At 35.2% G+C, this 27312-nt stretch overlaps 1 protein-coding gene across 1 annotated transcript in view; it reads right to left on the bottom strand.

Moving 5' to 3' along the window:
- Csrnp3 (cysteine and serine rich nuclear protein 3) overlaps window positions 1–12099 on the bottom strand; it is a 187684-nt gene extending 175585 nt beyond the window's left edge. The window contains exon 1 of the mRNA XM_003478555.4: window positions 11969–12099. The gene's annotated coding sequence lies outside the window, so the exon portion shown is untranslated. The remainder of the gene's footprint in view (window positions 1–11968) is intronic.
- Between the last annotated feature and the right edge of the window lie 15213 nt (window positions 12100–27312).

The raw sequence follows: 27312 nt of genomic DNA, 5'->3' as shown, positions 1-27312 counted from the left end.
ATATATGGTGATGGTCATTGTCAAGAATTTATTTGTGGATGCGAAATTGGAAGGGAGTTACTTTACACTTCAGTTTCCATAAATTTACTTATTAAAAAATTTTAAAAATCAAATACAAAATCACTACCTGCTTCTACAAGAATTATAGGACTTTGAGTCTGAGTACTCTTGTTTCATTGAAAACTTAAGTGTTTTGTAGTTTAAAAATTCTCTTATAAGTCTAATTTAATTTTTATTTACTTAGAGGAACCTTCTCATTTTCAGGAAGTTGTGGAGATTTTAGAAGTGTTATAGAAAAGCTTCGAAAGATTGAAAGTTGTAACGATTTAACAAACCTTGTACCTTAGTTGTAGGAAACTATTTAGAATTCTTCCACTAAAAAGCATTTAATTAATTTCTTTGTTTGATATGAAATAAGTGAAAATAATTTATATCTTTTTAAAGATTTATTCATATTTCTATTACTTGACCCTCGAGCCTCTGAAGACTCAAGGCTCTTGTTCAAAGTCATTAGAGAAAAACTGTACTATAATATTAGATATCTGAGTGAACACAAAAATAGAGTGAAAGAGAAGCCCCATAGACTCAGAGAGATTTCCATTCTTCCTTGTTTTAACCAATTCAATTCCATTTTGCACTCTAAATTGTATTACCAAAACTGCCACATGATAATTACTTCCGTGAAAACAGTAGCAGGATCATACAGGACAAAGTAAGTCGTGAGAAGATGGAGACACAACTCCAGTTCAGAGGTCTGCTGTGGTCAGTAGGAAATGAGGACAACTACAGGAGAAAGTAGTTTTCATAGATTTTGAGGGTGTTCTATCCACACAGTCAAGTGAAAGCAATCCTAAACAGTATAAAATAGCATCCTCTAACTCCGAATCCTGTTTCTGAGAGCACATGGCTGGAAAAACAAACGACTTGATATATATTTCCTAGCACCAAAAATTGCAGCATTTTCATCTGCATTTGCCAGAAGTCAGAGGTTCAGGCATCCTAATTCAATGTTTTCTAATGAAGTCTCATGTTTCCTAGCTCCAAATATTGCTGATCCCATGTACAGTAAATCTTGAGAGCTATAAATTTTTCACACGTCTAATATAAAAAAGTTACAATCTGCAGATTTATCAAACAGACTATAAGAGTGTGAATGATTATGTTCCTCTAAAATGCATACATTGAAATCCTACCAACTAAGATAATGAGATTAGGAAGTGATGTTTTAGGGAGATAATTAAATCGTAAAAATAAATCAGTGTCTTTCAAAGGAGTCCACAAGACACAGCCCTCATCGTTCTGCTGTGAGGTTACAGTGAGAAGATGACTTCTAGGAAGTAGACTCTCATTAGACACTCAATCTGCTAGTGTCCCTTCTGCCACGGGAGGGTGTAGCAAGAAGACTGCTGTCAATGAACCAGAAAGCAGACCTTCCTGGACACTGCATCTTGAACTTCTACCCTCCAAAATGTGAGAAATAAATTTCTGTTGCTTGTAAGCTAACTAGAAGATGTATTTTGTTATGGATAAAGATATGCAATAATTATATTTTGAATTAAAATATTTGAAACAACAGCTTAGTAACTTTAAATAAACCTAGAAATTCAAAAAAGAGAAATGAGCAGTAAAAGTAGAAAATTATAAATATTAATTTATGATATTGCAATAAAAAAGCACTAGATTGGTCACCCACTCCTGACACATATTTCTTACCTTTAAAGAATATAAAGGTAAGAAAATCTAATTTGCTTTCGTGAAGAAAGAACTAGCATGAATGGGGAGTACACTGACCTATATACAAACGGAAGTTAATTTTCTAAAAATAATTTTTAGGCCTTCCTTTGGTTTCTCATGAACTTTATTTTATTTGCATTTATCAGGCAAGTTTTTTTTTTTTTTTTTTTTTTTTGTCTTTTTCCTTTTTATCGGTACCGGGGATCCAGCTCATGACCGCCTGCTTGCAAGGCAGGTGTTTATGCCGCTGAGCTAAATCCCCAGCCCCCTCAGGCAAGTTTTATAAATAAAACATCATATGGTTGATATTTTATGATTAAAATATCTGAAACCCCACAAATCTCAAATATATTGAGTAGTAACTTCATAACCACCTGTATATATTTATGTTCCTCCCTCTCCTCTTTGCTTGTTATATAGCTAAGGTACACACGCATGGACAGAGGATGCTTACTAGTAGCTAACTGAGAAGAACCAGGACAAAAATAGGGACAGACCTGGGGATGTAACTCAACAGTAAAGCACTTGGTTAGCATGCAAAAGGCCCCGAGTTAAATTCCTAGTATCACCACAAAAAGAAATGGGACAAATTACTGGAGCCAGAAATAGATGAAGAGTGTCTATGTGTAAAAGTGAATGTAAATCGAGCATTCTTGTGACTATGGAATTGGGAGAAAAGTACAGCATGGAAGCAAGATGCACAAAGTGTGGAAATTCCACAGATGAGAAAAGAATTTGATGACTTTGGAGAAGTCTTGACAGATTTTCAGCAAGAATTTAGTCATAGAAGAACAAGAAATACAAAGAACTAGATTTTCAGCAAGAATTTAGTCATAGAAGAACAAGAAATACAAAGAACTAGCCTGGTTGTAGGACCTAGAGAAAGTTGCTATTATGGAATTATGTACATTTCCTTTTGGGGTGAATGGTAAGTGGAAAGTATTATTTTAATGTGAATTTGTGGTAATATGTGGACCTCAAGTATAATGGTATCTATGAAATTTAAACTGAAGATCAGAGAGGCTGGAGCTAAAGAACTTCTTAGGAGAAACAAAGTAATCTGTATGGTTACTCCCAATTATATTCCCATTCAAGAAAGCAGTAGTATATACTGCAGTAAAACTTATTGTAGGCTAAGCATTGAGTAAAATCCTAGTGAGATTTTTTTTTTTAAGATATGATGGTGAGTCTCAGGAAATCACAGGCATAAGGAAAAATCAGTTGCTTCAAAACCTGATTTTATTAGTTTTTAATTCAGATTTCTGGAGCAAGTTACATGATTTCCCTTTTCCTCAGATTTGTCACCTGTAAATGAAGCTAAAATGTAGCTGAAGTGATAGAATGTGCAGACATCCCTAACAACTGTTAATTTCTCTGTCTCCTTGTCATTGATAACTGTTAGGTATTCAGAATGTTCCGCAGTGTGGGCAGTGCAAAACAAAAATCACATTATAAAATCATGGCTGAAAGCGAAATCTAGTCAGGATAGAAAGCCTGGAGCAGGATCAGATCACACTTTTGCACATGTTGAAGCACTGTGTGAATAACAGCAACAGAGAACTTGGCAAGATGCTGCAGAATCTCCTGCAACAATGCCCTTGTTTTGTGGGTAGGCAAGATGAGGCCAGGTCTGCCACGCATAACCCATCCCTTGTCAAATGATCCCATCGTGACAAAAGCCACATACTCCAAGAAGGGTTCTGGGACTTCCAAGGAACTCTACAGAATTCTGATCTATAACAATATGAGGCAATTTGTCAAGGTATGTTTACTTTTGGGTCAAGTGACTAGTTCTTGGCAAAAGCTTATTTCATGTTTCAGAAAAACGTGACTTGATTAAAGTGACATATACACTTTAATAAGCTGTAATTTTTTCATTTAAAACATGAGCATGTCCTTTGTCATTCACTGTTTTTCAAATCCTGTTTTATTTTATTTGATTTTTATTTTGTGTTTAAGGCTACATACCATTTCATTAAGCAGCTAAGCCACAATGTTTAGCCAAACTTCTAAATGGAAAAGCTTGCTTCTTTTCATGTATTTATTAGGAATCACAAGATAATTAATCTCTTTCAGATTTTTATATCTATTGATTATATCTTTAGGATAAATTCTTAGAAGTGGAAGTATTAGTTTATTCAAACATATTGCCAATCTGACTGCCAGAAATGTTCTGCCAATTTATGTTTCCTTAATGGTGCATGGGGGTATGATTTCACCACACCTTTGGCAATGCTGTGACACTGCTATTTTTAAAAGATTGTTTTTGTAAATTTGCCATCTATTTAAAATGATAATTACTATTAACACTTGTACAGTGTTTCTTTGGTGCCAGGCACTTAGTACTTAACACACGTAGCAGGCACGATTCTAAGGTGGCCCTGGTATTACCTGTGTCCCGATGTACATAAGCTGCACCCTGTGTAACCCCACGACTGAATGTGATGAGATGTAACTCCAGGGGTTATGTTCATGTTATACAGCAAAAAGAATTTTGCATATGAACTAAGGTTGCAAATGAGTGACCTGGTAGGTACTCTAATCCAGGTGGGATTATCATATAAATCTTTCGAACCAGTCTAGCAGTCAGATATCCAGCATAGGAGGCATTCAGTGTAGTAAAGATTCTATGTGCAAGATCAGAAGAGATTTCATACATGACAAGAAATGGGTAAAGCTTCTTGAAACAGAAAACAGCCCTGAGGTGATAGCAAGGAGGAAACAGAAACCTGAGGCCCAGCACATTTTAGGACTCTGCCAATAGCGAGACTGAGTCAGAAAGCAAAGTAAACGAGCGAATAGCTGAAGTGATACCTTCATTTCAGCCTTGTGAGACCCTGAGTAAGAAGCTACCCATAAGGTACAGGACTTTTGACCCACCATATTTTAATAAACTGGTAAAGTTTAAATTGTAAAGTTTATAGTACTTCGTTACACAGCAACAGAAAGTTAATGTAATGTGTCTTAACTCATTCAGTCTTTATCACACCCACATCACATAGGCATTGCTATTATTAATACAATTTAGAGATCAAAGCTGAAGCACAGAGAGGACAGATGATGAGGCCAAGGTCATAGAGCTACTGGTCTTAGGGTCAAACCTAAACTTAGATATTTCCATACTTGAAAGCGTTTTTTAAACATCATGCTAGTCCTTGACTCTTGATGCTGCCGCAGCTGCTTGCAAATGATTTTCTCTGAAAGCTTTTAATTAGAATTCTTCCCATACACGTTGAATTTTAAAAAACTTTCTATGTATGAATGCTATTACTTTATTTTCCTGGTAAGATTTATATATTGTATTTAGGAACACTTTAGTACAGATGCACAGTATTTTTGAGGAGGAAATACATCACAGGCACTCTATACACAGATACTTTCTCCGAATTTAAAATGAGAATTCCTTGAGATTTCTTCCATCCATCAGGTGCTGGGTTTTCTGTTGTTATTGTTGTTGTTGTTGCTTTTGTTTTTTCATGGTTAGTAAACTGTTTTGTTTAATTAAATTAGAACTTAATAATGCTAGAAACTAAATTCTGTGTATGTATTTTCTTACTTGCACCTACAATGACTCTGAACTAAGTACTATTTCTGTTTTTCATTGAGTGATGTCAAACATAAAATATAAGTAATTTACATACATTTAAAAAAGTACTGAGTCACAGAGCTGGAACTTTCAAAGCCCAGCTTGCCTCACTCACCCATAGATTCTACTGTATGGGACAGATCCTGCTGCACCCCTCTAAATAAAAGTCTATGAGCTTCTAGTTATTTCTTAGTAGACATATCAGGGCCACCTTATATTACTTACAAATTCAAGAAATACTTTATAAATAGTGAAATACTATTTGAAGTAGAAGTGCAAGTAACTAGAATGCAAGACACACAGCAAAGAAGAAATTTCCAGACCTTTCTTTACAGAGAACAAATTTAAACAAAATAGAATCATGATTTTGAAGTAATACATCTTTAGACAGAAAGTATTTTGAAATGCAAGAACTGTACACATGTTTCTTTTTAGATGTTTCAGAGCAAAACATGGAGGAAAAGCAAAAGAAAGAAATAAAATTTGAGTACATTACTCTGATGAAGATTGAGTATGCAATTAATTCTGCAAACGTTTTTACATTGAAACCTTTGGCACTATTTTTATATTTTAAAATTATAAAAATATGGGTTGGTTTGTAGCCTTTGAGATAGAAGTTCTGCAATAACTTAGTCAATACAAATCAGCCTTATGCAAAATATGATCATATACAAAACACGATCATGTGATTTTAGTAGTCAATCTTTTGTATGTTGAGAATGAAGTATATGGTCGCATATGTTTGGAAAGTTTTTTTTAATATTTTGTGTTGTTAATATCAATATGATAAGCTCTTGATGACAATTGGTCTTGTTAAATATCTAGTTGTTCTCAAACTTTTTAAATCATACGTTTTTTCATGATGTATTCAGTTATGTTTCTTGATCTCTGACCAGTTTGGAAAATGTTTCTCCTTTCCTCCATTCTGAAGTTCAGGCTATTGCTACTCTTTAATGATTTTAAGATTTGATCCCCAGCTGTATCCTCATTTAATACTAGCATTAGCAGTGGATGCTCAATGATTTAATTGAAGTTAATATGAAAAATTAGAAAAAAGAGTTTTGAATTTTATTATCCTTTATTATCCACTAAAGATGAATAATACCTAAGAAGTCATTTTTTATGCTCTAAAGAGGAATAATACTTTTACTCCTTCAATTGTGCTATGCGGATTATTCTTTCTGCCTCTCTCTCTCTCTCTCTGTTTGTACCAGGAATTGAACCACTAACTTTATTTTATTTTTGTCTTTTTCGGTACCGGGGATTGAACTCAGGACTGCCTGCTTGCAAGGCAGGTGTTTATGCCGCTGAGCTAAACCCCCAACCCCCAGAACCACTACCTTTAGAAGGTTACTATGGAATCACCCAGCTGTTTCTCATTTGACACTCACCACAAGGTGCCTTCAAGGAGAACCATTTACAAGTCTGATCTACTTGGGGTCCTTTACCAATTTGAATATCATAGTGCGTAAACAATCTAAACTTTTTAGTTGTGTAAGCTACATGAAATAAATTTTAATTTAACAAAGCAAGGAATTTTTTTTATGACTTCGGAAAACATTTTCCAAAATCCTTTTCCCTTAACATGCTGACACCATCACAACCAGTATTATCTAAGAAAAAGATAATGACAGATAAATGGAAATGAAAATCTTTGTAAATACTTTTCAGAGTCTTGTTTAGGAAATTATTTGCTTCATTTATTAAGTATATTATCATACATCCACAACATGACAGCAACTTTTCTGACACTTGCTAGAAAATAAAACTAAAATGCCTTTTTTGCTCCACAGCAAGCTTATAAAATGTCAAAGACCAAGATCGTGAGTCAAATCCATCATACTCTGTATATCAGGAGGAAGTCAACCGGGAGAGATTTTGTGTAATTCTAAAATTCACATGAGGTTGTGTAAACCACATGGCCACGCCACACACTTTTCACCTTCCTCAAAGCCTTCCTGAACTGTTTTTCTTTCACCACATCTTTAATGTAATTTGTCTAATACTTAATACAAACATACAGAGTATGCCTGAGGTTATTTTACATAAGCAAATGTTTAGTTTCCTATTAAAATAATCACACTTCACATTTTTGCTTCTTCACAAGTAAAACAAGGATTCCAGGAAGAATTGTCTCTTTAGGCCAGACTCAGGAATCTAGATTAATACAGATCAAAATAAGCACAGGTAGTATATGAAAATTAAATGTGTTTTTTGCCAACAGGATTTATAGCAAACATTGTTTAAAGATATAATAATTTACATTAAAGCTAATTTTGTTGGTAGTTTCTCTTTAAAGTGTCATTTTTCATTAATGTGTGTAAGTTGAAAATGAAATGTATACACTATGTTTTATTATTTTAGTAGATAAAATCTTAAATTCTTAATTTTAGATGAAATTAAGTGCAAAGTTTCTTGAAAAATAAACCATAGGATGACTACCCTGTCGATCATGAGACTAAACTCAATTCTGAAGCTCATCCTGTAGAAAAGTGGTTTCCTTGGTATTTTGTGACACTTGGAATTAGTATTGACACTCATCATGATTATCATAACCTGGAATTAAATGATTGATATAATGATATGGTTAAATAATATGAAGTCTGTATTCTCAGAACATGCATATTAAACAAGTTTTAGGTCAACCAACATACTGCACTAACTGAAATCTAGGCAGTTCAGAGAAATCTACTGATCTGCTCAATTCATTCATTGAGGTAGGTCAAGTAGCCAAATGTGACCATTACTTTGATAATCAAATCCATTCATTCCTTCTTGATTTATAAAATAGTAATTAAGAAATAATAATGCTTGCTTTGGACCAACTTCTTTTCTACTTCTATATAAGCCCTATATTATACTACCAAATATTAAATATATAGTAAGATCCATATGATGTTGAAATGATATCAATACTATTTTTGAATTAGGATATCTTGTGGTACAAATGATAATGCTATTCTTCATTTGCTTGGGTTACCTTAAGTATAATGTGAACATGGTAAAATTTGACACAAGTTTTCTTGCTCTGATTTATTTCATATTATTATAAATCTCATCCGTCCATTGCCAGCAATGTGGAAGAATTTGCCAAACTAGCATATTTTCTATTATAGATATAAAACTGGCTGCCTATATTATAGAGGAAGCAATTTAATATTTCATTTTTCTTATTACATTTTGTGAGTTTTTAGAGGTCATGTAAACATACAATTCTGGGGGGCTACTTTTAGGAAGAAAAGGAGCATAAAACAGTAGACACTACTAACAAAATGCATTTTTTCATTACCTTGAGTTGAGAATAAGCCTAGGAAATGCACTATTTTCAGGAACTTGAAATAAACTTGCTAATTTGTGCTTCATATAAGGGTTATTCGCATATAAAATAAAATCATAAAATCCACTCACTAACCTCTTGATTCATTGTTAGTGTACTTTTTAATGTCACTTGTATTTATGAGGAAAGTATTGTCCTTGAAGTGCTTTGCCCATGTTAAATGATAAAATCTAAATCCTTGTCACTATAATGACTCCTTTTGGAAAATAGTGATGTAGCAAATCAATGTATTCAATAAATGTTAAATATTTTAATGTATGGTTTCAATGTGTGGTAGTTTATTTACTACACTGCCAACCACTAAATCTTATAGACTAAGATGAATATTATGAAAATAAAATATTACATGTCAAAAACATTTCGATGCATGGTTAAGAGAAAATAAATCTCATCTAAATAGTAATAGTAATAATAATAATAGGGAAACCGCAATAGATTTATTGTTTTTCCTTTCAATAAATACCAAGAGGAAAAAACAATGTTTGTGACAGCAGTGTTGTTTTAAAATAGATTTTAAAAATAAACAGAATGAAAATATTTTAATTTAAGAAACAACCTAAGGAAAAGTAAGATAATATTCAAGAAATGTTTATAAAGAAAAACCACATAATTTTTTTCAAATAAAGCAGTGCTTCAGATGAAGCCTGAAAGTACACATATTCATGCATAAAAATTCTTATTAAATTTAAACTATATTACCTTAACATTAGGTTTTATATTATTGAAATATGCAATTTTAATTTATCAGGCAAATTATATAGTAAAGAAATGACTGGATTAGTGAAATATGCAATAAAATTAAGTTTAAAGTATTCTTATTCTACTACCTCAAAATATATATTTGATCCTCCTTGCTACCCACAGCCTGATTCCAAGTTTATATTTTAAATCTGTTGTTTTATGGGCCATATTACTAACCATTGCAAACATAAAAAGGAAATAAAAGTACTTTGCAAAAGGGGGAAGAATTGTAATTAGTGATCTTCATTACAACTTAGAGTTAAGTCCTGCAAATACTTATACCAAAGGGAAAAAGTGGTCCTGCTTGCATCTCATTCTAGGCAGTATTACAGGGTTTCTGTATCCCTTGTCTCACCCTTCAGTTGGCCAGAAACCTCTTAACTGTTTCCTTTCATGCCTTTCCTTTATCTTGCCTTCTCTCCAGCAATCTCTCTCCCTCTCTCTCTCTGTCTGTCTCTGTCTCTGTCTGTCTCTCTTTCCCTCTTTCTCTCTCTCTCTCTCTCTCTCTCTCTCTCTCTCTCTCTCTCTCTCTGTCTCCCCCTCTGTAGACTCTGCAGTAGAAGCTACCACAGTTGTCTCAGTTGTGTCATTTTGTAAGACTTGCAGACGTCTGCCAGTGAGTGGCTGGTGGGAAATGCTGATTGAGAAAGGGTTTATCTACTTTTCATCCAAAATATGTCAACCACTGAGGAAATTTTAAAAAGCAGCAACGATATACTTTAGTTTATTCAGAACCTTTCCCTTACCAATTATTAAAAGGATGATATTTTTAGTCAAAGAAAGCAAGATGCATCTGCAGCAGCTGGTTTCCAAGGAAACAGAATAATTTAAAACCATGTGGAACTCTGCTCTCTAATTTTCATCAGTTCCTCTTCATTCCCAGAGGTAGCTTTGCTCAGAATTTCTAATTTCTAAAATATGTGGCTTATGTTGACTTATTTTTCACCAACACATTTCAAGAGGTAACTATCTCATTTATACACTGCCTCACCTTCCAGTCTGGTAGGTGGGGTGGATTAATTTCAACAATTATTTGCTTGGAAAACCAAAATCAGATAAATCTATAAATAATTGGTAACAGTGAAATTTCACTGTTTTATAATTTTTTAAATCAGAAAAATGTCAAAATGAGCCAGGCAGGAGCATGTGCTTGGGTTGTTACAACACTTAAGTGTATAAAAATATTAACTATATTCAGTACATTGGGACGTTTAAAGTAATTCTTTCAGTTTAATAATCTTTACTCAGTATCTGGTACCTCTTGTCCATTTGTTTAAATTTTGCAAGAACTGTTATGTCTGTATCCCTTTATACAAAGACACATGTCTCCCAAACAAAATAGAAAGCAAAAATAAGACAATAAAATTATTAAAAATATATAGTCATTCCTATTAGTCTGTGATTCAATCAAAAGAAGCATCAAACGTATAATCAGATATATTATTTATATCACAAAGACTTTCATTGATCATAATCAACAGGTATTAATTGCCAAGCCTGTAATAATATTTATAACAGCTTAATTTTAATGGGAATGTCTAAACCTTAAAGATCTGTACTTATGAATTAGAATCAATATATGATTAAAATACTTTGGGATAAGATTTTTTTCATATGTCTAATATAAATGTATCATTCATGCTATATATTTTTAAATCTTCCTTGTCTTCCCTAGGGGAAAGGCAATGTTAGAAAATATAAGGAACTAGCAAAATAAAAACTTGAGCGATACTGAAAATAGAGCCTTGAAGATATTCCAGAAATATAAATGCTATAACGGAATTCTTATCTAGATCTGATTGATGAGTGAAACTATCAATGAAACTTGCCTGCTAAAATGCTATTTTCACAGCAATGTTTAATTCTTCACAATTTGTGTCTTAGTTTTTAAAACGAAAATGGTTCCACGAATGTCAGTAAGGATACAAAGAAGATTCTTTAATTACCACATAAGCTTAATATTTATTGATAAAATGCCCCAAGGCATCAGATTAATCAAGAGTAAGTTCAGTTAACAGGGCTTAAATGCACATAAACCATTCATTCTAAATTAGCATAAGAATCTACAACCTGCAAAAATATATTTCCTAAAGCATTTACTGTATTGTGAGTATTAAAATGCCCCACACCGAATTTATTCTCTAAATGCAGAGAAGGCTCCATTTTCTCAGGACCTGTGGAATTTACCAAGCTTTTTCATTCCTCCTTTGATAATAAAAGCTTCAATTATCAAAACAATACTAAAGCGACCCATGATGACTCATTTCGTCGAACAGTTTTTCTTTCGTAACACTCGCTTAGAAGTTGTCGGTGGTAAAACATGCCTCTGGTGTTTGGGTTTTTGGGGTTTTTTTTAATCAGCAGAGGGTTTTACAGCGAGAAAGAACAGCTCACTGCCCAGCTTCTGGAAGTAATAAAAAGGCATACTTTGGGGAAATGCGTTCAGAATAATTGTCATAGCATGCGAGATTTTTTTGCAGTCAGAATTGAGAAGCATCGCTGTTGAAAACAAAGGAAGAAAAAAAGAACGTCCTGTTCTTTTTTCTTCTTTATAATATTTTTGCTCTTACCTGTAAATATGGTTTCTGGACTTCAGCTCCGTCGGAACACACTGAGGAGAATTCACTCCTCCCTCCTCCATCCATCAGGCGGCAGCCAACCAATAACAAAAGCCAGATCCTGGCATTCTCCAGCTCATGCTCCCTGCTGGCTTCCAGGCCTCGCCTTGTTCCCTCCCACCCCCATTCTTGTAGAGGACAAATCCCTGCAGCTGAGAGGGGGAGGCGGAAAAGAGAAATATGGAGAGAAAAGCAAGGATTAAGGATATGTCACAGAACGACTCCAAGCTGTGGCAGAGGCCACTGCAGCGGAAGCAAAATGTTTCCTGAGTAGTCGTATTTAGAAAAATAGGGTGAATCAATGCTTCAAGCTCCAGGAATCAAAGCAAAACAGTCCTGGTAAAACCTGGGTTAATTGCTCATCCTTTCAGTTCTCATTGATTTTCTTTTTGAAGTGAAAAAAATTTACTTCTTTATTGTACATTTTAACATGTGGATGGAGGAGAGACACAGAACATGACTATGACGTCTGTGATAGAGGTAAATTTAAAGGAATCCGAACATTGATGTCGTACACTGTGTGCATTACAACCTCTGGCAGTGTTTCCACACAAAACCTGGTTTAAGGCCTTCCCAGTACAACAAAATACATTTTATAAAATGTATAATTCATATATTCCAGAGTTATGTGGTTTTTGTTATTTCTGATTCCCTAAGTGCCCGCATCACTTTGAGAATATGTGTTTTGTAAAGCTTGCAAAAGGACTAGCCACTTGGTTACATATCTCAAAGTGACTAATTGAACTCTAATTTTAGTCTAATAAACCTGGGCAAAAGAATTGCATGTATGCACTTAGAGTAAAAGAACAATGAAGAAAACATCAGATTAGAGTAACTAATCAAATTTATCTGTAGTGTAAAGGAGCTAATTTTAAAAATATATACAAACCAGGACTCTTTATGATACAAATGCTATTAATTGAGCTTCCTCTAGTGGATATGGTCTGAAAAAAGTTCTTTGGGGAATAAAAATTAAAGTTTGTGTCAACACCTTAGAGGTGTGTACTGTCTATGGAGATGTTTATAGGCTTTGTTATTCAGTTTCTTAAATTACTAATGTGTCCTCAAAGGGACAAGTTAAAAAGAGGACCCAAACATGCATTCCTTATTTTGAAGTGTAGCTGGTATAAAGCCAAACCATTGATAGTACAGGAAAAACTGTTTTAAGGTGCTTAAGGAAATTGTGTAAGAAGGGCAGTGGCCAGTGATTTGCTCTACATCTGCCTTTAGATTGAAATACGGTGGGGAGAGAGGTACAGCTCAGTAGCAAAGTACTTGCCTATGTTTGAACCCCTGGGTTTGATCCCTAGCACAAAGAAAAGAAAAGCAAGGCAGGGCAAGACAAAGCAATGATTTTACGTGGCATTCTTAGTTAGACTCGTCTGGAGGTTTTGCTGGAGATTATGAGGAAGAGTCAACTATCCGTTATTTTCACACCCTGAGCCCTCTGGGAGAAGGCACTTCCAAAGTCTCTGTGGTCTTGCTGCCAAGAAGCAGCACCAGAGGAATCCTTAGGAGAGACATCTTTGCTGTTGTTTTCTTTGAGACAGGGTCTCTTTATGTATAATTCAGGCTGGTCTTGAGCTCACTATGTATGCCAGGATGGCTTCAAACTCACAGTGATCCTTCTGCCCCAGCCTCCTAAGTGTTAGGATTAGAGGCATGCACCACCATACCTAGCTAGAGAGACATTTCTTGTAGTAGTTTTGGGATATTAGATGAAGGCCTATTAAAAATACAGTGCCATGGGCCTTATTCCAGACTTAATGTGTCAACATTTAAATGGTTTTTATTCACAGATCTTAGCAAGCTTCCCAGTTGATTTTAATAACAACAGTTCTATAGACAAGTACTCATAGACAGGTGCTTTCTAGACATAAACTCTTAAGATTTCTCTAGCTAGACAATGATGCCATTAGTAGGTGAATTTGTGGATAAGTCTGAGGGGGCAGGTCTGATTTAGAAATTGCCACTAAGTAGGACAGTATTAAAGCAATGAAAGGTGAAAAGTGCCCTAAAGAATGAATATGCAAAATTTATTAAGAAGTTAAACAACTCAGTAGTGGAAAAATATGTTTAAAACTGAACAACTAACTTGAAAATACATTTCTTCAAGGAAGACATAAAAAAGGTCAACAGGCATTTGACAAGGTGCTTAAAATCACCAATAAACAGAGAAATGCAAATCAAAAGTGCTGAGATTCACTGCATTTCATTAGGGTGTAGGTTTAAGGAGCTTTCCATCTTGGTAACAAAATACCCAAGATAAATCACCTTAAAAAGAGGAAAAGTTTGATTTAGCTCACCATTTCAGAGATTTCAGTCCGCTATTTCCTGACCTTGTGGCAAGGCAGTACATTATGGTGGGAGTGCGTGACAGAGGAAATTGTTCAGCTCATGGACACCGGGAAAAAAAGAAAAAGACAAGAAAGAACTGTAATCCTAGTATCTCTTTCCAAGACATGCATCCTATGACCTAACTTCCTTCCAATAGGCCTCATATATTAAAAAGTTGCACTACCTTGCAAATAGTGCCTGGGATGGAGCCACATCTTCAATAACCCACATCCTTTGAGGATCCACACTATAGTAAATAACTGTTATTGAAATCAAAGGTAAGTATTGGTGAGATGATGAGGAAAAGTAAACTATTGATGCAAATATAGATTTTGCAGCCATTACAGAAAATAATATGGAGAACTTCTCAGAAAATTCAATATAGAACTACCATATGACCAGCCATCTCTCTCTCAGTGTATACCTAAAGAAAGTGAAATCAATACAGTAAAGGTGTCTCTACTTCCTTGTTTATTTCACAATTTATTTCATTATTATTCACAATGTTGGTCACTTTTCTCTTGTTGCTGGGACGAAATACCTGACACCCAAAGTTAAAGAAGGAAAGGTTAAATGCTCACAGTTCGTGGCGGTTGCAGTCCATAATCAGCTGACTCCAAGACAGGGTGGTTTATGGTACAGGGGCAACAATTCATGGCAGTAGAAAACAGCAAAAGCAACAAAAGCAAAAAGGGAGGGTGCACAAGAAGATTCTTTCTGTCTCTTATGTTGTATGTAGGCTGCTGATCCTAGAGTAAGTATAGCATTGACTCCGTAATCCCAGCATTGGACCATGATGAATCAATCACAAATTCTAGAAGCCCACTCCCATGACTATATGAGGTTTTGGAGGCAGATCCAGACTCAAATCATTCACAATAGCAAGATATGGAACAGGCTACATGTCTCTCATTGTATGAATAGATTTTTTTTTTTTTTTAAAATGATACCTCTGTGTAGTAGAATATTATGCCACCATGAAAAAAATGAGATCTTGTCATTTGTTGCAACATATTTGAACTGGGTCGATGTCATACTAAGTGAAATAAGCAAGTCAGAAAAGAAATATTGCAAAATCTCATGTATTTGTGGAAGGTAATCTAAACACAATCTGCATTTTAACCAGCTTCCCATTAGGGTCACATGCATCTTTAGGTACAGAAACATTGTTGTCATCTACTGTTTTGACTTTTAGTTCTTGGTGGACTGAAAGTGATCAGTTTTGGGCCAAGGATTTAGCTCAGTGGCATAAGTGCCTGCCTTGCAAGCGTGAAGTCCTGAGTTTGATCCCCGGTACCAAAAAAAAAAAAAAAAAAGAAGAAGAAGAAGGAGAAGGAGAAGGAGAAGAAGAAGAAGAAGAAGAAGAAAGTGATCAGTTTTTGTGGAGTGGGCAGGCACTAGTGACAGACTATAGTGGTTTTAAAATGAATAGAGATAAAGAAGACAAATTTGGTGCTTTACACATATCCAGAACAAAAATCTTCTAGCACATTGATTGTCAGATCATTGCATCTGTTTAAAGAAAGTGCATAGAAGCAGAGACTGAAAAGAGGGCCTCACTGCTGCTGCAGACAGACCTGAAGTGATGGGAAGGAGGGGCCTACATGATTAGTGGGAAACTTTTCCTAAAAATCGGTGACAGTTGCACCATTGATGACTGCAAGTGTCCTATTGCATGTTGCTTTGTTTATCAGAAGCAAGGGTAACAGATCTTCAGAGACTATGCTGAGTGATTTCAAAAATCTTTCATGATCAGGAAAATATTACAAAATCTAAAGGTTGGATACCATGATATGGGGAGGGGCACTGCATTCAAAATCAAAAATAACTAAAAAGAGTAAAAGCATTAACAATGTTGAAGAAATCCAAAATTAGATCAGGTTGCAATAAGGAGGAGTTTTGTCCTTTATGTAATATCAATGTTGTTTCCTCCTTTGAGCAGTAGTAAGAAGCTTTTAAGGTAATATAAATGACAACCAAGGAAGTAGAAGAGGCTTGGCACAGACCAAATGATTTAAGTAAAAATTCTTAATGTCTAACTGCTCAAAGAGATTATCTTCATAAAATCTATGTTTTTAAGTTAAAATTCACCACAATGAATGGAATTTGGAAGATCTTGAGAAGTGGTAATCCAGATGAATCAACAGCTATGAACTTCAGAAGCAAGAAGATCCTTGCAAAAAGCCAAACTTGCAAATATGAAAGACTCTTGATGTGTTAAGAAAAGTTGAAAGGTCGGTCATACTATTTAGAATGTCTAGTCTCAAATCAAGGTATAAAAATAAAATACAGAATGTCATTTTTTATGACAGTCTTCATTGAGGAAGTCATTAAAGTGTTCCTCACCTGGCTTTTGCAATTGAAACTTTTGACAGGTCAAAAGTTGGTAAAGACAAGGGCTGAGGATGTAGCTCAGTGGCACAATTACCTGCCAGGCACATGCATTGTCCTGAGTTCAACTCCTGGTACCCTCCCCCAGCCAAAAAAGTTGATAAAGAGCTCTAAGACGCCTATTTTCAATTTAATCTACACAGGATAAAATAGGTTAGCAAAACTTTAGGGCAGCATTCCAAATACTTGTGAGAACACAAGGGTAAAATTCCTGCAATTGACTAAAATCATTTACAAGTTACTCCGAATTTCTACGGGTGCCAGGATACCAGTGGAGCCTATACTTATGTGAGAATACTGTAGCGAAAACAGACAATAAAGGGGCTGGGGATTTAGCTCAGCGGCATAAGCACCTGCCTTGCAAGCAGGCAGTCGTGAGTTCGATCCCTGGTACCGGTAAAAACGAAAAAGACAAAAAAAAAAAAAAAAAAAAAAAAAAAGAAAACAGACAATAAGAGATGCTCAAGGTCATTCTATAAAACCACTCAGGTCAATGGAAATTAATCAATTGACTAAAAAAAAGAGGTTTTTTCTATGAGTATAAATTCAAATACATTTGGGACACTTATATGAAGACCCTGTTTTGGGTATTAAATACTGCAACAAGCAAGACCATGCATCTAGAATGGAAAATCCATTGTATTGGAGAACAATTATGTTTTAAATAAAATGTACATGTTATACCTCTTGTCATACAGATACTTTATTACAGAACTAGTATGAAATTAGTCAATGTGTAAAGATCCACCTTAAATTCGGTATTGCTTCTGCACTGCAAAGGCATCTCAGAGGAATAAATGGTAAAGTGGAAGACTGTGGATTTTAACAATGGCTGGAATTCAAAAAGAGCTGCCAAAGAGTTGTTAGTTTTACAAAGTTTTAGCTTTATTAATAAAATATTCTTGAGAAATAGTAAAATATCAATTTACATTCCTAGCAAGTGTCAGTAAACAAAGAAAAACTTTACAAATCAGTATGAAAGAATAAAAGTTTTGGTGATTTTTGTTAGGAATCAGTAAAAATAAGAACAAGAATGTAAGTTTTAAAAATTCATGAAAATATTCAAGCATTTAGCATAATTTAGTAAATGGCTGATATCACTTCAGGCTGGTTCCTAAATACTTTGTTTCAAATCACACACACACACACACACACACACACACACACATACACACACACACACACACTATGTTCTGAAAGAGAATTAAATGATAATTTTTAATAAAAGAAGAAATAACTATTTTGTACAAAAACGCAATTTGTCCACCCTTGAATATCACAGTAAATGTTGGTTACTTCATGTCAAAAACGAGACACAATACCTGGAAAATATCTGGATAAAATTATCATTGGAATTGAAGGGTTTTTTAAAAATTGGACCATGAGACTTGGATTGGTAAAATAAAAATTGAAATAGTATATAATCTAAGTCTTTAAAATATTAATATGTGTAGATAAAGTAAACAAAAATTTCTTCACCAAATTATAGGCATCTGATCATTTCAGAGGATGACATTTTCATGAACAATAAAAACGTGTAGTTGTTTCTCCTTTTTCGCCTTCCACATATTCTACTTCTTAATTACACTGCATGAGCATGAAAATGAGTGATTTGGACTTGAACTAGCTTCACAATGATTTAAGGTGTTTTGTCAGGCTTTGAAAATCTCAGAACTATATTTTATTTAATATTTAAATATATAATGCATAATATCGCAGATAACAAATCATAGATGTTCCATAAATCTGAAAAGATACAAATTCACAGAAAGATTGCTATGGAATGGGGAGAAAATGGAGAAAAAAGAAGAAACCAAGGAAGAAAGAGCAAGAACCAGGGAGAAAGGTAAAGGGAAAGAGGGGGCAGAAGGCTGAACCAAACAGGTAAATCGTTTTTCTCTTTAGCTGATCCTAATGATAATGTCCAATAAGAATTTTGAACTCTGAGCAAGGTTAACTTCTGGCAATAGGGATGTGAGACATAGATCCTAAAAATAAACGAGTAGTAATAGTCTCATGAGCCATAGCTGAGAGGCATACATCCTTTAGCTATGCAACAGTCAAATGAGAACCTGCCCAGAATATTTGAAATGCGTAAAATAGAAGCCACAAAATAATGCCATCCTCCTTAATAGGAAATAATCTTGCAGGTGACAGTGAAAGAAAAAACCCAACTATCATGAAAACATGCAAAGTGCTTCTAAGATCCCTGCTGGTTTTTTGGTTAAATATCAGACCCAAGAAGTTGAAAGGATGCTTGCATTTATGGCTGGTAAAGACTACAGAGCCAGCCTTTACTAAAGTGTGAGTTGGCTTTCCCCCAAACATTACATTACCCTTGAATGGAAAATTGATCGGATGACATATGGAGATAACATCTGCCACCCATGGATAAAGCCGCAGTGCCATGTGGGTGGTAATGGAAGCCGTAATAGTGAGGGTGGAGAATTTAATGACAGTATGAAACACTGAGGAAAGTAACAGCTATCTGAAAGAAAGGACCAATTCATGTAAATCTTTATGATTGCACTACAGGACTACACATCCTGTTCTGTAGACATTCCAGAGCGAGTGACAGAAATGAAACATGCTTTGTCATTTTATTGCCTATAAATTGAACTCTGCTATAACCTCCATGGAAGTATTTCTACTAGATAACATTGGGGGTAGCACTCTTTCTCCTTTAGTTAGAAAATTATTAGAAAATTTGTGTTTATCGTAGGAAGAAATGGTAGCCATAATATACTACATGCATCCCAAGAATTTCATAAAATATATTATTTTCATTATTTTTCCTGAAAATCAAAAGAAATCAAGTAGCAATATAATAATGCTGTCTTATAAATAAAATATTGAAGATCATTTGTTCTATTCAGGTAGGAAAATAAGTGAAATATACAATCACACATTGCAAATGAGAGAATTTTATTTACAAAATTTTGTAAAACAGGGAAAATGTTGCATAGATATACACCAATATGAATTTTGATCAAAGTTTCCCATGGAATTCAAGTATCTGAAATAATAGCAAGTGTTTGACATACTTGGCCAAAGAAAAACTTTCAGGTGAAGTGGGGCATGTTGGCTCATACCTGTAATCTCAAGGTCTCTGGGAGATTGAGGCAGGAGAATCACAAATTCAAGCCCAGCCCAAGCAACTTAATGGCTCAGTGCAACCCTGTCTCAAAGTAAAAAATAAAAGGAGTTGGGGTTTTAGCTCACTACGAAGGCCTGAGTTCAATCCTCAATACTAGAAAAATGGTCATTAAAAACTAAGAATTCTAATATAATTTCGAAAATATTCTTGGTTAGCTCAGAATTAGTTTAATGATTCCTTAAATTCCAAAGAATACGTTTAGGCTTCCCTATTCTCTAAAGGGAGCAAAATCACCTTTTTGCATTCCTATATTGGCTCCTGGTATGGTTCTGATGCTCTGCAGACCGCGGCTTGACCCCAAGAAGCAATCTGTAGTTGCGAAAGGAATGGCGGGCAAATTATTGTCCGATTTTACCACTCACACACACTTTTTTTGAAGCCTTTCATCCTCCTAATTTTTCTACCTTCTTTTGAGGAAACAAACAACAACAACAAAATTAGTGAAATTTTAAGGTCAAAGTAGATGCTATGGAGATGCTTGTCATGTTTATTATTATAAATTAATGATATTCTGATCAAGATCAATTTATTGATATATGATTTAAACTATTTAAAACAGAGTAATAATAAACTCAAGGTTTAAATGGATAAAAATGTAAGTTTTTGTATGTTTTATAATGTTTTCTTAACTAAGTGAGGCAAAAATAGTAATTGATCATTGAGAAATACATATGATTAGTTTTACAATGTCTTATCATTCAACATTTCTTTTGTGCATTTCAAGAGGAAAATAATTATCTGCACTAAGGTTTCAATATTCTCTTCAAAGGGAATAAAATAACATGCTTGGGGATTTATCTTGTTAAAGGAATGACTCTTGAAAAATAATAGGTAAAAGAGTAACACAAAGTCTTTATTTTCTAATTGTGATGATAGAAATACTCCATAAAGTCATGGAAAGTTCACATGCCAATTATGATTTCGTATTTTATAATTTAAGCACTGGGGGGTGACTATATATATATATATATATATATATATATATATATATATATCCTACAGGGGAAATGTTTGGAATTCCAGATAAAATAAAAAAGAAATTCCTGATTCTTACCTCAGATTTTCAGACTGAGAATTGTGGACTTTTTGTCCCAGAAACCTGGATTGTTAGAAGGTAAAGAATTTTACATTCTTTAACTGTTTATTAATAATAATTTCAAGCAGAGACAGATTTGAAAAAGACAGATAAAATAGCCTCTATATGTCTTACCAAGCTGCTGTAATCATCGGCTTGTGTTTTTTTTGTCTCTTAAGGCCCGCCCATCTCCTCTCATTCTACTGAAAAAAAAATTACGGTCATCATCTGATGTAGCTCATAAATACTTCTCATCTAAAAGACAAGAAATACTAAGCAATATGGCTTTGCAATCTGAAAAATTAAGATGCTATAAATGTTCAAATTTCTCAAACATTTTATAACTTTTCCAAGGTTTTTATTAAAATCAATAGCCAAAAACAGTCCATCCATACACTATATGTTGTAGATAGTCTTTTTTTCAGTCTATAGATCTCTCTGATCTATCTCCTGTTCTTTTTGTTCATTGTTATAATGGATTTGCTGATTAACCAGGATACTTTATGCTATAGTTTTTTCATAACCTTGTCTTTTCTGGATTTTTTCCCAACATGTTATGTAACATCTTCCTCTGGTGTTTAAATATATAGGTTTCAGAACCTTCAGGCGTTCTTACTCCTTGATAATCTAATCTTACACAGAATTCCTTAGTCCTCCATCAATTCAACATTGTGCTGACTTTCTTTGTGAGGTGCTAGGTATTCAGAATAGTAACCACATGCATTCACTCCTTTTTTTGAAACTGAAAGTTAGTGGTAATATATTTTATTCTTTGTATGTTTAATTAGTGGAATTAAATTTATTTCTTTTAGCTTTTCTTTATTCTAATAACTACTACAGGAAAGGTTGCAAAAAGATCTTTTCTACTATTTTAGAGTCACTTTTTAAAATAATGAGTTACAATAAAAAGTATATGCATATGCAATTTTGTCAGAACTTAAGAATTCTTTTTTGTTTGTTTTCGGACTGCCGCGCCTAGCCATTGGTGTGCAAAGGAGGGGCTGGGCGGATCTGGGGAGCCTGCATCGGCTTCTCCATGTGTCTGGAGGACTGTGGATATCTCAGCAAGCAGGGAGGGATCGCAGGTTCCTGAGGCACCGCGGCCTGTGGTGAGTGCTCAGCACACTCTGCCCAAATCTCAGACTGTTCCGGACCCTCCAGGCTTCCAGATGCAGTGAAGTGGAGAAGTGGGTTTTAGGCCTCTACATCCGCCTCCCCATCCCAGCTGCACTTGGAGAACTGCTGAGCTTCGACGGGTGGGCGGGCCCACACTATCTCTGGAGCCCAGCCTGTTTCTGACTGCCGCGCCTAGCCATTGGTGTGCAGAGGAGGGGCTGGGCGGATCTGGGGTGCCTGCATCAGCCTCCCTGTGTGTCTGGAGGACTGTGGATGTCTCGGCGGGCAGTGGAGCATCGCGGGTTCCGGAGGCCCTGCAGCCTGTGGTGAGTGCTCAGCACACTCTGCCCAAAGCCCAGACTGTTTGGGTCCCTCCAGGCTTCCAGGTGCAGTGAAGTGGAGAGGTGGGTTTGAGGCGTCTACATCTGCCTCCACATCCCAGCTGCGATTGGAGAGCTGTGGAGCTTCCAAGGGGCAGGTGGGCACACAGTGTCCCTGAGGCCCAGCTTGTCTGGAACTGCGGAGTTCTGAGCAGGCAGAGGAGGGCCATTGGTTCTGCAGGCCCAGTGGCTTGGGGTAGCGTGGTGCCAGAGTCTCAGTAGCTGCAAACATAGAAGGGGATTTTCAACAGATCCTGAGGAAGCTTTCAAATAACACTTGAAACACAGAAATATAGGAAAATGACAAAACGAAAGACCAAATTACAACCTCAAACCTCCAGCCCATCTCAAGAAACCCTAGGAGCAATGTATATAGAAGAAAATATATGCCGTTTACCTCAAATATCGGACACAATAGATACTAAAATTGACAAGCAACTCCAGGAAGCTTTAAAGAAATTCAAACTCGAAATAATCTCCCACATAAAAGAAGAAATGATAAAAGAAATGAAAGAGATTCTGAATATATCTAAAGAAAACACAGATAAAAAATTGGAGGAACTAAACAAAAAGATAGAATCCCTAGATGAGCAATATAAGAAACAAACAGAACACATAATGCAGATGCACAGAGATATACAGGAAATAAAAAAACTCCACTGAAAGTTGTAAAAACCGCCTTAATGAAAGTGAAGATAGAATTTCAGACCTTGAAGACAGGATTGCAGCTAGTGAACAGGAAAGGAAAGATCTTTTGAAAATAACAAGGAATCAGGAAACAACAATTCAACAACTGCAAGACGATGCAAAGAAGAATAACATAAGAATGATAGGGATTAATGAAAAAGAAGGAGACAACATAAAGGATGTCAAGAGGATATTTAGAGAAGTAATAGCTGAAAATTTCCCAAGCATGAGATCAGAAACCGACATCAGGATCAGTGAAGCATATAGAACTCCAAATAGTCATAACCAAAATAAAACTACACCCAGACATATAATAATCACCATCCCAGAAATCCAACACAAGAATAGATTATTAAAAGCTGTCAGAGAGAAAAGACAGATCACTTATAAAGGAAAACCTATCAGAATCACAGCAGACTTCTCAGCACAAACAATAAAGTCAAGAAGAGCATGGAGTGAAGTATTCCAGATCCTAAAGCAAAATGATTTCCAACCTAGACTGATATATCCTGCAAAACTATCATTCAAAATTGATGGGGAAATATGATACAGCTGAAGAACTTCATGAACACCAAACCAACCCTGCAAAAAATACTGAAAGACAGCTTAGATACACAAAGGAAAAAACCACTAAGCAAAGCAAATAATTAAGCAGAACAGAAAGATAAAGATGCAACAGCAGAGAGATAACAGTCCAACAATAAACCGGCATTTAACAGTAATAACCATTAATGTAAATGGTCTCAATGCACCAATCAAAAGAAACAGACTAGCAGAATGGATCAAGAAACAAAATCCAACCATATGCTGTTTACAGGAAACCCATCTAACTCAGAAGGATACTCACAGACTGAAAGTCAAAGGATAGAAAACAATACTTCATGCAGCAGGAATCCAAAAAAAGGCAGGAGTAGCCAGTCTGTTTGCAGACAACGTGAACTTTAAACCAACAATGACCATAAAGGACAAAGAAGGTTACTACATACTCGTAAGGGGAAAACTCCAAGAGGAAGAGATAACTATCTTAAATATATATGCACCAAACTCCAGAGCACCCGGTTATATAAAACAACTATTAACAGAAATGAAAACTCAAATTATCAGTAACACAATTGTAACAGGAGATCTTAATATGCCATTGACACCAAAGGACAGATCAACCAGACAGAAAATGAGCAAAGAAATAACAGAACTGCTGTGAACAAATGGGTTTGAAAGACATACACAGAATGTTTCACCCAACAACATCAGAATACACATTCTTCTCAGCAGTACATGGATCATTCTCTAAAATAGACCATATATTAGCTCACAGAACATATTTAAACGAATGCAAAAGAGTTGAAATCATCCCTTGCATGTTATCGGATCATAGCGCTCTGAAATTAGTAATTAATGATAAAAGATACTGCAAAAATCCCGCAAACACATGGAAACTGAATAACACACTCTTGAGTAATCAGTGGGTCACAGAAGAAATTAAAGAAGAAATTAAACAATACCTAAAAGAAAATGAAAATGCAGATACAACTTACCGGAATCTGTGGGATGCAATGAAAGCCGTCCTGAGAGGAAAATTTATTGCACTGAGTTCCCACATCAGGAAAACAGAATGAATACAAATAAATAACTTGATGCTACACCTCAAACAGCTAGAAAAAGAAGAGCAAGTCAAGCCCAAAGCCAAAAGAAGAAAGGAAATTATAAAAATCAGAGCAGAAATCAATGCAATAGAGACTAAGAAAACAATCCAAAGAATCAACGAATCAAAGAGTTGGTTCTTTGAAAGAATAAATAAAATCAATAAGCTCCTAGCCAACCTTATTTTAAAAAGGGAAGAAAAAGCTCAAATTCATGCAATAAGAAATGAAAAAGGTGAAATCACTACAGACCCTATAGAAATACAGAAGATCATCAACATCTATTTCGAAAACCTCTACTCTCAAAAGTTTGATAACACAGAAGAAACAGACAGATTCTTAGAAACATATGAAGTACCAAAGCTAGATCAAGAGGATGTAAAACTGTTGAATAACCCAATCGCTGTTAATGAAATTGAAAATGTAATTAAGTCCTTACCCACCAAGAAGAGCCCAGGCCCAGAAGGATTCACTGCAGAATTCTACAAGAAATACAAAGAAGACCTAATGCCGACACTCCTCAAACTATTCAATGAAATTGAAAGGGAAGCAATCCTTCCTAAGTCATTCCTGGAAACAAATATTACTCTAGTACCAAAACTTGAGAAAGACCCAACTAAAAAAGAGAACTATAGACCGATCTCCCTAATGAGCACAGATGAAAAAATCCTCAATAAAATATTGGCAAATAGGATGCAGCAAATCATCAAGAAGATTATACACCATGACCAAGTGGGATTCATCTCAGGAATGCAAGGATGGTTCAACATATGCAAATCAATAAATGTAATCCACCATATCAATAAAGCCAAAAATAAGAATCACATGATCATTTCTATAGATGCAGAAAAGGCCTTGGATAAGGTCCAACATTTATTCATGATAAGAACTTTACAGAAAATTGGAATAGATGGTCTTTACCTCAATATAATAAAGGCCATTTATGACAAACCAACAGCCAGCATCATACTAAATGGCCAAAAATTGAAAGCCTTTACTTTAAAATCAGGCACAAGACAAGGATGTCCTTTATCACCACTCCTATTTAATATAGTACTGGAAGTACTAGCCAGAGCAATTAGGCAAGAAAGAGAAATAAAAGGGGTAAAGATAGGAAAAGAAGAAGTTAAATTATCATTGTTTGCAGATGACATGATACTCTACATAGAAGACCCCCTAAGCTCCATTGAAAGACTCTTAGATACAATAAATAAATTCAGTAATGTGGCTGGATACAAAATCAATACTCAGAAATCAATAGCATTCCTATACACGAACAACAAAATCACAGAGAGGGAAATAAGAGAAACTGCACTCTTCACATTAGCAAGCAAAAAAATGACATATTTAGGAATTACTCTTATGAAAGAAGTGAAAGACTTATACAGTGAAAATTATAATACACTGAAAAAGGAAATTGAGGATGATCTCAGAAAATGGAAAGACATCCCTTACTCATGGATAGGAAGAACAAACATTGTGAAGATGCCCATTCTCCCAAAACTGTTGTACAGATTCAATGCAATCCCAACAGAAATACCGTCAACATACCTTATAGACCTAGAGAAATCACTCCTAAATTTCATCTGGAACCAGAAGAGACCTAGAATAGCAAAGGCAATTCTAAGCAGCAAAGACAAAGCAGGAGGCATCACAATCCCTGACTTGAAGTTATACTACAAAGCAACAGTAGTAAAATCAACATGGTATTGGAATCAAAACAGAGCCGAAGATCAATGGAACAGATTAGAAGATACAACCACAACTACAAACACACTTAACCACCTTATCTTTGATAAAGGAGCCAAGCAGGTTCACTGGAAGAATGACAGTCTCTTTAATAAATGGTGCTGGAAAAACTGGCTCTCCATTTGCCGAAAACTAAAGCTAGACCCATGTCTATCACCATGTACTAAATTAAAATCTAAATGGGTCAAAGATCTGAATATTAAAACAGAAACACTAAATCTATTGGAAGACAAATTGGGTAGAAACCTTGAAGACATAGGAGTAGGTAGAGAATTCATGAACAGGACTCAAACCGCACAGGAAATACTTCCCAGAATCAATAACTGAGACCACTTCTTCTTAAAAAATTTCTGCATGTCAAATCTCCAGCATAGTGAAAAGATAACCCACAAAGTGGGAAAAGATTTTAGTGAACTCTCTCTCAGACAAGGGACTATTGTCTAAAACATACAAAGAATTTAAAAAACTCAGACCCCCAAAATTCTAAGATCCAATCCAAAAATTGGCATCTGAGATGAGTATGCACTTCTCAGATGAAGAAATGCTAATGGCAAATAAATACATGAAAAAATGTTCATCATCATTGGTCATTAGAGAAATGCAAATTAAAACCACACTGAGATACCATCTCATTCCTGAAAGAATGGCCAGGATCAAGAAAACCAACAACAACAAATGCTGGAGAGGCTGTGGGGAAAAAGGAACTCTCCTGCACTGTTGGTGGGGGTGTAGACTGGCACAACCTTTGTGGAGGTCTGTCTGGA

Source organism: Cavia porcellus, unplaced genomic scaffold (genome assembly GCF_034190915.1).
Source record: "Cavia porcellus strain 051 isolate PalLab524CR breed Dunkin Hartley unplaced genomic scaffold, mCavPor4.1 scaffold_12, whole genome shotgun sequence".
NCBI classification, from domain to species: domain Eukaryota; kingdom Metazoa; phylum Chordata; class Mammalia; order Rodentia; family Caviidae; genus Cavia; species Cavia porcellus.
The sequence above is the reverse complement of the archived record's forward strand: the minus strand, read 5'-3'. Positions and strand labels throughout refer to the sequence as shown.